This window comes from Cupressus sempervirens, chromosome 8 (genome assembly GCF_028749045.1).
Source record: "Cupressus sempervirens isolate cs-2001-9-10 chromosome 8, ASM2874904v1, whole genome shotgun sequence".
Classification (NCBI taxonomy): domain Eukaryota; kingdom Viridiplantae; phylum Streptophyta; class Pinopsida; order Cupressales; family Cupressaceae; genus Cupressus; species Cupressus sempervirens.
Genome location: NC_143125.1, coordinates 555,456,286 through 555,469,130, shown reverse-complemented (window position 1 = coordinate 555,469,130; position 12,845 = coordinate 555,456,286).

The following is a 12,845-nucleotide window of genomic DNA, read 5'->3' as shown; positions in this document are numbered from 1 at the left end:
TCCATTGATACAATAACTTCATCATCTAACTCAAGATACTTATATAAATCAAAAACATTGAATATAGGAGATATATCTATTTCATTAGGTAACTCAACTTCATAAGCATTTCCATTGTCAAATTTCTCCAAGATCTTACAAGGTCCAAACTTCTTCATCTTTTTCTTACTATATGTTGCAACTAGAAATCTTCCTTTCTTTAAATGAACATTCACCTCATCACCAACTTGAAAATTATGATGTCTTCTATACTGATCAACATTCTCCTTATACTTTTGATTACTATGTTCTATCCTCAACTTCACTTCTTTATGTAAATACTCCATAACATTAGAAAATTCTTCTCGTATAGCACTTCTCTTTTCTTCACTAGACAAATCTCTCAAATTTGATACTTCTCTATGCTTCATTTTGTAACAATTTCAAAAGGTGTCTTTCCTACACTCCTCTTCACATAATTATTAGATGCAAATTCAGCTTCTGCCAATACCATCTCCCAATTACTTGGCTTATTCCCAACTAAACATCTCAGCAAATTACCCAATCTTCTATTTACAACCTATTTTTGTCCATTTGTTTCTGAATGGAATGTAGAACTAAACTTCAACTTATTACCCATCTTCTTCCACAAAATCTTCCAAAAATAACCAACAAACTTATTATCTCTATTAGAAATAATACTTCTTGGTACTCAATGTAATCTCACAATCTCTTTAAGAAAAAGTTCAGCAACATGCTCAGCATCTATTGTCTTCTTACATGGTATGAAATAAGCCATCTTAAAAAAAGTGTCTGCTATAAAAAATATAGAATCATACCTCTTCATTGTCTTAGGTAATCCAAGAACAAAATCCATACTGATGTCACTCCAAGGTATCTCAAGAATGTTAATAGGTGTATACAAGCTATTATTTTGACTCACTCCTTTTACAACTTGACAAACTCCACAACTCTTTACAAATTTCTAAACATCCTTATACATTTGCAACCAATAATACTTATCTTTTAGCAAACTCAATTTCTTATCAATTCCAAAGTGTCTGGCCAATCCACCACTATGTTTTTCCTTAATCAAATTCAACCTCATAGAACTTCTAGAAATACACTAGTAAATACCTTTGAACAACATACCTTCTTGAATGAAATAATCATCATACTTACTAATGTGATTTATTAGATTTGGTGCTCTGCACTCTCTCCACACCTCAAAAAAATTAGTACCAACATCATACAACTCTTTCATTTCATCAAAACTAAGAACTTCAACATTCATTTTAGTTAACAATGAATGTCTTCTACTCAATACATCAGCAACTCTATTAATGATTCCACTTCATATGTCTCCAATTCAATTTATGTTGGCTTCCCAAGTATTGTAAAGCCTTATGATCAGTATACAACTCAAACTCCTTTTGAATCAAAAAATGTCTCCACCTCTTCAATGCTTGAACAATATCATAAAACTCTTTATCATACATAGAATACTTCCTTTTAGTGTCATTCAACTTCTCACTAAAGAAAGAAATAAGTTTACTTTCTTGATTTAATATCTCCTATTGCATTACCACTTGCATCATATTCAACTTGAAATACTTTGTTGAAATTAGGTAAAGCCAATACAAATAATTCAACAATCTTTTGTTTCAAAGTCTCAAAACTCTTATCGGTTCCATATGTCAAATTGAATTCCTTTTCATCTCCCCTCATTGTCTCAATCCTAGCATTACAAACAAAACTGAAATTCTTTATAAAATTTTTGTAAAAACTAGCCATACCATGAAATGATCTTACCTCACCTACATTCTTAGGTGTAGGCAATTCCAAAATTTCTTTTACCTTTTTAGGATCTATCTTCAAACCATTTGTTTAAATCACAAATCCTAAATACACAAGCTCCTCTTAAAGAACACATTTTAGATTAATTAGCAACTCGCCTTCCTTCCTTCTCTCTCAAGGTTTCCACTTCTTTCAATCAATCTCAATGAGAACCTAAGAGAGGATCACCTAGAATAGTAGATCATATTGCCCATATATAGATAAGAGATTTCCCATAGAATAGTAGGTGAGACATTTATTGATTCCCTCTATCTCCTCCCACCCACATACTTTTCTAATATGCTCAAGATATTCTTCCTTATTTTTATTGGATATCATAATATCATCCAAATAAACAATCACAAACTTGCCCAAAAATCTTTTTAGAACTTCATTCATCAACCTTATGAAAGTACTAGGTGCATTAGTCAAACCAAAAGCCATAACCAACCATTCATACAAACCATCTTTTGTCTTGAAAGCAGTCTTCCATTCATCACCTTCTCTAATTCTAATTCGATGATAGCAACTCTTCAAATCAATCTTGGTAAAATACTTTTCTCCACTCAAATAGTCCATTATGTCATCCATCCTTGACATAGGAAACCTATATTTCACTATGATTTTGTTAATAGCTATGGAATAAGTACACATTCTCCTTTCTTGATTCTTATTAGGTGCTAATACAGTAGGTACAAAACATGGACTCAATATTTCTCTGATCAAAGCTTTTTGCAACAACTTGTGCCATTGTCTATTAAGTTCCTCATTCTTTGTAGGTGTTAATCTATATGGTTCTTTGTTTGGTAAAATAGCTATAGGAATTAGATCCATACAATGACTTATACTTCTTACTATAGCTAAACCATCAAAAATATCATCAACGACAATATCTTTATACTCGTACAACAATTCTACAATTTCTAATGTCACTCTGTCATTACCAACTTTTGTTGCTCAGTCACTACTACCAACACTCGATCCTCTAGGAACTATAAATAAACTTGATTCTTCTTTACTTCCTTTTCAAATTTCTTTCCATTAACCATTCAAACTTTTATTATAGTACAACTAACCTCATCTGAACTTTCAGTCAAAGGAAACAATATTTATTTCTTCCCATTTACCCAAAGGGTATATTGATTTAATCTTCCATCATGAACAACATATCTATCATATTACCAAGGTCTACCAAACAAAATATGATAATAATCCATGGGCATAATATCACAAAACACTTCATCAATGTAATGTCCAATTTTGAACTTCACCATACATTGCTCACTTATCAATATCTTACACTCATCTTTGATCTATGAAAGATGTTAAGGTTTGGGATGTATCAACCTCTAGAATTACAACTTTGTAACTAGCTCTTCTAATGCCAAGTTTGTTGAACTTCCCCTATCAATGATCATCTTGTAACATTTTCTAGCCATCTTACATCTAGTCTTGAAAAGACTTCTTCTCATAATAGGTTCCTCATCACTTCCCTTATTACATAAGGTTATTCTCACCATCATATTTTCTCTATGCTCAGGTCCACTTGGTGAACTATAAATGACTTGTTGAATCACAACATTCCGATTTCAAAAAATCTATGCCCTTCTTTACCACATCTAAAATAGTTACCCTGGAAACCATCTCTGGCATAAGAATTAGTTCTTCACCGATAAGATCCAATACCTCCTTGGTATGAGCTACCACCTTTCCACATGGTCTTGTCTTTGTCATTATTCTTTTATTTATATTTTCCTTTATCTTGCACAAAATTATTAGATCTTCCATCTTCACCATAAGATCTACCTTTTCAACTCTAGAATCTACCACTTCTACCTCTTTGTCTTTTTTCATGCTTCTTTGTTAAGATCTCCATAAATTTCAAGGTATATTGATATGCTTCTTCTACACTTTCCAACTTTACAAAATTTATTTCATTTTGAACTCTAGATCTAAATCCATTTATGTACATTGCAATTTTCTCAAAATCATCATCAACATATCTATATTTGATGTCCAATCTGTAGAATTCTTGGGTATACTCTTTCATAGTCATGTTCTTTTGTTTCAAAATTTTCATCTTTCTCAACAAGCTAACTTGGTAATCAATAGGAAGGAACTTGTTCTTTACCTTGTTTAGCATCTTTGGCCAAGTTCTGATCTTCTTCTTTCCCCTCCTTTGTCTATTATTTTGCAAACACTCTCACCATAGCGAAGCATGACCTTTTAGCCTAGTAATTCTAATCTTCACCTTCCTATTATTAGGAGTGTTTTCATACTCAAAGAACTTCTCCATATCAGAGATGCAATCCAACATAGCATTGGTATCCAATTTTCCATCATAAGGAACAACTTCTATAGTATGCTTTGAATTTTCCCTAGACAACACTCTAAAAAATCTTTCCTCACCTTGATCTTCTTCAAGTTCCAAATTCAAGTTTGGTGTTTTTGCTTCATCATCACTTACATCATCAAGATGTGCTTCTCTCCTCTATGATAATGTCTAATCTTGCTACAATTTATCTCGATTGATCCAATATAGCATTATAAGCATTTCCTCTACCATGAACCATCTTTACAAATTAGGTTCCTACAAGATCGTAACCCTCTACAAGTTATAGGTCAAATTCATAGATCTGCAGCCCTACAAAAAAATCTAAATTGGGTTTCTACATGATCCAATCTACACAAGGATGAACCTCATGTTCTAATACCACTTGATACATGGAGGGGTTGGGAAGACTAGGGCCAATGGCATAGCCAGCTCTCCGAAGCACCTTGCAAGAGTTAACACAATGGAAGCAAACAAAAAGAATAGAAACCAAAGGAGGAAGAAGAGTAAAATACTTTTTTTGATTCATCAAAATATCCTCATACATGCCTAGCTATAAGGCGGTTTTTGTAATGGCTAGATACAAAATATGTTCACATTCAAAGATCCAATAGAAAATTTGCATTTTCCAGTTCTACTATGCAATCCTCTTCAAAACTACCTAAAACTCTTAAATGCCCTAGCTCCTAGCCTAAACACTCTATTAATATTAGCTAAAATAGCTTATAAATCAAAGAAACAAGCTGGCTCTCAACAAATATTAAATAAAAATAAACCTAACATTAAATGCACAAGTCGGCGTACGTCAATAATTAACTATTCTGAAATCGATGTCCAAACAAAATCATGATATCTCATAGCTCCAATTGAATTGGAACTCATACTCTAAACTATTGGTAGATATCTAGGTCCTCTAACAATCAGTAGTTTTTCAAAATCTAATTCATCAAGGAAAAATGCACATCCATTGTGAAATTTGGGGACAAAAAATTGTTGCATAGAACTGATAGAAATTGATGCTCTAAGAGAATTGCCATATCTTTCAACACATAAGGAGTTAGAACTTTCACTTTAGATCATATATATCACTCTAGGCCCTCTCCAATCCTTGAAATTCATAGTGCTTCATTCATTACAAAAAATTAGTTACATGGTCTATAATAGGCACCAAGAAATCAAAATATGTAGTTTCAAAAACAAGATAAGAACTAAAAATATGCAAGATAGCAGTGTGATCCAGGATGCTCTTACATCAGTATGTATGTACACACACACACACACACATGTGTGTGTGTGTACATAAAAATTATAAAAATACAAAGATCATAAGGGCATAACAACAAGATGTATATATACATACATATATGTACACATACATACATACATATATACATACATTCATCTGCATATGCAATTTTATAACCTTAGAAAACTATATTTGATCTTTTCTCAATCACCAAGAGATAATATAATTTATAAGTATAGATTTTTTCATACTTAGTTTGGTATGAATAGTTTTGATTAAATTTTTCTTAGGAGAGTAAGTCTACTCAGGATGATAATGGCTCCATGTATTAGGTCTTTAGAGGAGAGAAACTTACAAAAAATGATGTTGTTTATGGATATGCGATAATTCATTTGTGCTACCAATATAGCCTCCTCCATATTGAATTTTTATATCACCAATTTGATAGATACAAATGGCTAGGCATGGTGTTCTAAAATGGTGGGACTAAGATATAAACCTCAAACAAATATTGTGTGCTATGGTGGGGTAGGAGGAAGATGGTTGTGTGAGTGGCTGATTAGGAAAGTTGCTGAAAATTAAGGTGTGAGTTGCAAGTAGTTTCATTAATTTGATAAGGGAACCAACTTTGAAAGTGGGATAATCAAAATTGGCATGTCCATCCTTATGATAGATGTCTTTATCTCATAATAGAAAATTACGTCGAATGAAAAGTGACAAATTATTATATATATGGAAAATCAAAAGAACATTCACCTATAATATTTTTGAAGGAAAAAAATATTAAAAAAATATAATTTGGTGAAAAAAGCCATGAGCTATGTGGCTCCACATTGTGGTTATTCCACTATTCAGTAGTGAAGACTCTTCACGTTAAATATGACGATCTTGAAACTAAAAAAGATAACTATCAGAGATCTATATTTATTTTTAGTGATAACAAATATATAGTCTAATTTTAAGAAAAACAATAGTCTTAGATGTATATGATTAAATAAAATATACAAGAGTACTACTTGTAGTTGTATAATTCTAGTTTTACTATATATGTTAAGCAAAATGTTCAATAAAACAAGTATGAAGTAAGATAAATGGATCATCTGCTTGATCTTATCATGACTTAATGTGAATGCAATAGATCATTGCCTAGATGATATTATACACAAGATCTTTACTCATCACCAAGAGATATATAATCTGCAAGTACAAATTTCTACATACTTAGTTTGGTATGGATAAATTTGATTGAATGCAAGGATAATTCCTTGTCTGAATTCAATACGTGACTGATTAATATAATTTAGAACAAGTACTATGTAAGTGTATATGTATGCATGTAAAAAAATTTACGTAGTGAAATTTTTTACATATATACATGCACATATGCTTACAATCATCATAATTAATTATCCTTGAATCTAACCAAAGCTATTATCTATGAACAAGAGATACATTTTTAAAAGGAAAATAAAATAACATCTACATAGGCACATCTTCTCCCCTTGAAGAAAATCACAGAGTAAGGGCATGTAGATCACAAGAGAACAACAAAAAAATCTTTGATCTCCACCAACATCTAGAGCTCTCCACCCTCATTGAAAGCTTTGCACCCTCTTTTGCACAGAACTTTCCACAATCAATCAAAAAAATGGGGAATTATTAATTTCATGTTTTCTATTATTAATGTCATGTTTTCTTTTCTTTTTTGTTTATAATCCATAATCTAAATTCAAAAAGATCTCTCTATATGTATACATACATACGTATATGCGTACATACATGCATACATACATGCATATATACACACAAATGCATACATATATACATACATAAATGAAAAAACAATGCAATTTCTAAGAGTTTACAATTGTTCAACAAAATTAATGTTTTACAAGAAAATGCATTTGTAGAACTATTAGCTTAGAAGCAAGAACATCGTGTTGAAATAGTACAAAAAGTGTTTGACATGAGAGGTCTGCAAGTAAGGGCATTGACCAATCCTAAAAACATGGATGCTAAAATGAAAGTTATCGATGATCAAACACCTATGCTAGAGTAACAAAACACTTTGAAGTTAATTTTAGAGAAGGTAAAGGATGATATTTAGAAGTTTTATAATCAAAATTTAAGGCATGAGAGCAAAGGAGAATGAGTGGTTTTAGAAAGAGAAATAACAACTAAACAACATTAAGGATATTATGGGACCTATTGGATAGAATCTAGGAAAGTGTTGTGGTAGGTACTATGATAATGAAATCACTTACAAGCATCTTTGATAATTTATAGTCCAAATATCAAATGCTTATAAAAGAGTTTCAAGTATTGGTATAATCTCCCTACTATGATTGCATGTATCAAAGTCTTATAAGAGTGTCTCAATGTTGAGAACTACTTTAAAATCTATTGCATGGTTTAGAGGTAATATCATTGTGGAAGAGGCTTTTACAAGGGAATGATCCTCATGATTATGGCATTTACATAGAAGTAAAACTTGCTTCCTCAACTCCTTACACTCATCTCTTCACTAAAGTTATTCTTCAATTCCTTGCATATGCAATTTTATCACCTTGGAAAAATATATTTGATCCTACTAGCTAGTAAAAATTAATTGTTCATTTTATTGTAGAAAATATGATGATAGTTCTAAAATAATTTTTAATCAACATAGCTAATCAACAACTAGATCCATTTAACTAGTTATGGCTAGTTTCTTTATAAAAATATCTGCTATGATAAGCTTTTGTATAATTTCTTGTGAACTATATCCATATTTCCTAGTTTGCATTATTTTTGCTAAGGATCCTGAGGTATGTCACTTAGCATGGGTTGAGTGAGTTTTATTTTTATATTATTTGGACTCTGGAATATGTTTGCAATTGGATCAATTTTTCTATTATGTAGCTAAGATGTAATAAGAACCTTTGAAAAGATGTATAAATACACATGTTCAAATTGAGATATAAATAGATACCTTTTTAGAAGGAAAATAAACCAAAATTTATATACCCTCAAGAATAAAATTGCAGAGCTTGGGCATGGAAATGAAATCACATGACAATGAAATGTAGAGATGACAAGGGCACAACAACCAAATCATAGAGCAACAGAATGGAAGAAAAATGCATAGATCACAAGGGCATGACAAGAAAATCACAAAGAAAAGGTATGGCAATAAAATGTAGAGATCACAACAATGAAATATTAGATCAAGGGTAGGACAATGAAATGCAAAGATATATCATAGGAACAAAATGCGCCAAAGAAATATGCATAGTCATGAGGCTCATTCCCTTGTAGAAGACATAACTTAGTTAAATATATGTAAATATCAACCCAACTAATCAACAACTAGACCCATCTAACTAGTTATGACTTGTTTCTTTGTAAAAATATCTGCTATGATATATTTTTGTAAAATTTCTTGCAGACTCTACCCACTTTTCCTAGTCTACATAATTTGTGTGGAGGATCTTGAGGTAAGTTACTTAGCACAAGTTGAGTTAGTTTTGTTTTTTTCTTATTTGTATTCTAGAATATGTATGTAGCTAGATCAATTTTTCTATTGGGTAGCTAAGATGTAATAGGAACCTTAAAAAATATCTCTAAATATACATGTTCACAAGGAGATATAAAGAGAAACCTATTTTGAAGGAAAATAAAATAACAATAACATTTGCTTGAAAAAAATCATAGAGATAGGGCATGAAAAAAAAATCACAAAGCAACGGCACAACACTGAAATCACAGAGATGACAAGGGCACAAAAACCAAATCACAGAGCAAGGGAATGATAATGAAACACAAAGACTGCAAGGGTACACACACCAAATCAGAAAGCAAAGGCACAATAACAAAATGCAGAAATTACAACAATGAAATTGCAGAGTGAGTGCATGACAAAAAAATGTAGAGATATATTATAGGAATGAAATGGAACAAGTACAAGGGCATGACAAGGTCTAGAGCTCTCCACCCTCATTTAGAGCTCTCCACCTTCTTTTACACACAACTCTCCACAATCAAAATAAATGGGGACTGATATTTGTCATGTTTTTTTTTTTTTTTTTGTTTATACTTATTTGGGCATCACAATTATGACACTTACATTGGTATTACAACTGTGTTGTGGAAAATTACAAAAATAAAATGAAAATCACCACAAATTAGACCATTGTTGTAGATTGCCATTGCAATTTGATCCCAAATGTTGTAGTTTAAGTGAATCATTACTTTTTTTTTTGTGTCATCGAGAATATTATGACTTCTTCAAACTCATGCAATCCCCTTTATATCTTATCAGTTTTCTAAAATTAATTAGGCCCAAAAGAAGGTTTGGCTAAAAACATTCTTGAACCAAAACACCTTGTTTTGCAAACTATAAATTTTATACATAGAAGCCTCTACGACTAGCTTTAAAAATTGATTGAAAACAACAACTGAGCCCTAAACATTGAAATGTTTCTTCTTCAGTCTAGATTCTTGTACCCTATTATATTTTATGCCATGATGACACCTAGGTCAAAATATATTGACTATCAAAGTTGTTCACTTGAAACTACCTGTAGAGAAATATGTTAGAAAATAATAAATTATATTCAATTTTTGGCTTCCAAAATAGGGTCAAAAAAATACTTGGGGGCACTAAAATTGGGGAATTAGGTCAATTTATTGTGGAGAGTATAAATATGTGATTTGGGCTAATGAAAAATAACAAGATGCATTTGGCAAGTGGTCAAAGTGGGGTACTCAGATTTGCAGAACTAGGAAAATATGCAGAACATTAATTTTCACAAACAGATTGGTCAAGACTCAAAAACTAACACACTTAAAGTATTTTAAAAGTAGAACATAGTGGTACAATACATTTGGTCTCATCTATCATAGATTTAGAGTTACAGAATCCCAAATTGGGGTACCAATCAATCTACACTTTTACACCCTAGTAAAACTTTGTAAATTACATTTGAAATTGTGTTTGAAAACTAGTCAAATAGATTCATCATAGGCTCAAATAAAGACCATAATAAATTTTTTACCCCTACAATGCAATGCAAAATAAGTTTTCACAACAAGATCAATTGGGTCAATTTATATCTAGTCAAACAAGGCTTCCCAGAATTCAAAGAAATATGCATCAGACTCATTATACGAAACAACCAATTTTGAGTGATTTGAAACTTAGTCAAAACATATAGAAATGACTTGAAAAGTAAAAGATAGGTTCTTTTTGATATGCATAGTAAACAATCCCAATGTTATGAGTCATGAAACTTAACTAGGTGCAAGATATTCAAATGCAAACTAAGTTTCTTGTTGTTGTCTGACACTTGAGCAAAAATGCAGATCTGAACATTGCCAAAATGAAACTTCACAAAATAATTTGGAATGACAATTTATCATTATGGGATGCTTGCACAAAATGAATGCAAGGTGTTAGAAACATAAAACATCTCATAGGCCTTAAAGTGATAGCAAGGTGCACATGCACAAAAAGCTCTTCTAGGGGTTGAAATTTTAGAATGGTACTAAAAATTAGGGATGCAATTTTGAGTCCCAACAATGGCTATGTCTGGGCATGCATGTCCCTTTATAGAATTGTAAAGGTTTAGATCTCTAAAAGAAGCATACCTATTCAACAAATCCCTCTAACAACATTATTGACATCAAGAAAAACTACTCCTAAGCTATTCAAATGATGTCCCCAAGCCACTGAACATAAAAAAAACTTCTTACCTCTATCATAGACCTAATTCTCATTTCCAATTTCATAAGGTAATTTGTAAAATTCATTCTTATTAGTTTCACCAAAAAAATCAACATTCTAAATCAACTCGCTCGGCAAAACAAAATCTACATCTTCATGTTCATAGTGGATATACAAACTAGGAATCATTTCAACAAAATGCTCACTATAAACATATGGATCAACATGCCCAAACATATAAGAATTAAATTGAAACTCCTCTTCATCGAATGAATCGTGTATACTATCAACCTTGAATATCAAAGATTCATATTCACATTGGTGAAGGGGATCATACATACCTTGAATTTATGTAATTGGTTGGCATTCAGATGAGAAATTAAATTTATATGGACAAATGTCAACCATGTCAATGTCTAAAAGTAATGCATGGTTCTAAAAGGATTCTTCACAATCAGAAAATGCATTAGCAATTTTATTAGAGCATTCACCATAAAAATCATTGTAGAGTGCAAGCTAATTTTCAACAATAACTTCATCTAACACCTCATTATCAACTTCACAACATGCAACATTAGTATCACAATTGCTATCACATCTAGAAAAAGAAGAATATGATCTACTACAACAACATGACAATGTATCATTATCAAGATCAGTATTAACCAAATCTAAACATTATGTGTGCTCTTCTAAAAGTAGGTTGACAATTCTGTGCAAAACTACCTTCCAAGAATTGTAATAAGTGATGTGTTGATCAACATCAAACTCTTCATCATACAAAGGATTATTGAAAATCTTGAAACCATTTCCAACATCATTATCATGAATACTTTTACAATGTGAAGAAGAAAAATCAAAATAATTACATGAAAACACAATGTCCACATCATCAATTAAGCATATGGAATATTAATCAATATTTCTTGTATTGTCTTCTCTAAAGTGAGTCATATGGTCAAACCACCAATCATCTCTTAACTTATCAATAGGTCATAATATATCAACCTTAGAATCATTCCCATACTGATAATTACAACTACTTGCAATCTCATGGGATTCTTCTATACAACTAGATAATTTGTCCTTGAAAATAATCTCTTTATCCCCATATTGTGTAAAAAATGTTGGAAATATGAGGTAGGCAAGGTTACTAAGAGGGGAGGAGTGAATCAGGAAACTAATAAAAATTAATCTTATTTCACCAGTTAATCCTTCATATAACATTCTACTCTAATTGCATACATGAAAGAATGAAATCAATAGACCATTTATAACACTTAACACAAGATATGGTAACCCAAAAACCTTCCAAATAGAAAGTAAAACTTGGGTGGGAATGATAACCACAAGCTTTAGTACTATAGTATAAAGTTAACCTATTAAGGCTTACAATTGATCACTTGATGGGGACACAACCCAAGAATAGAATGGACACAACAGAAAAGAGAAATTGTATTAACTGAGAAAATAAGCTATTAAAAATAGTATAGAGAAAATAAACTTCAAAACATGCCCTAAGGGCTTACAATAGCATAAATCTGGAGATAATTTCTCCTTTCAGTACCTCCTCTCAAACTCCACTCCGAACTGCCTTTTACAATGCCATAAATCTCCTTAAATAGACCTCGGAGGGTTAAGGACTATGAGTACATTCTAGAAAGTGCTAGTAGGCATCCACCAACCAAATAGAAGGTTCCAGAAGCTGCGTTAGAAGTCGGTACAAATCTAGAAGAATCCAGAAATGG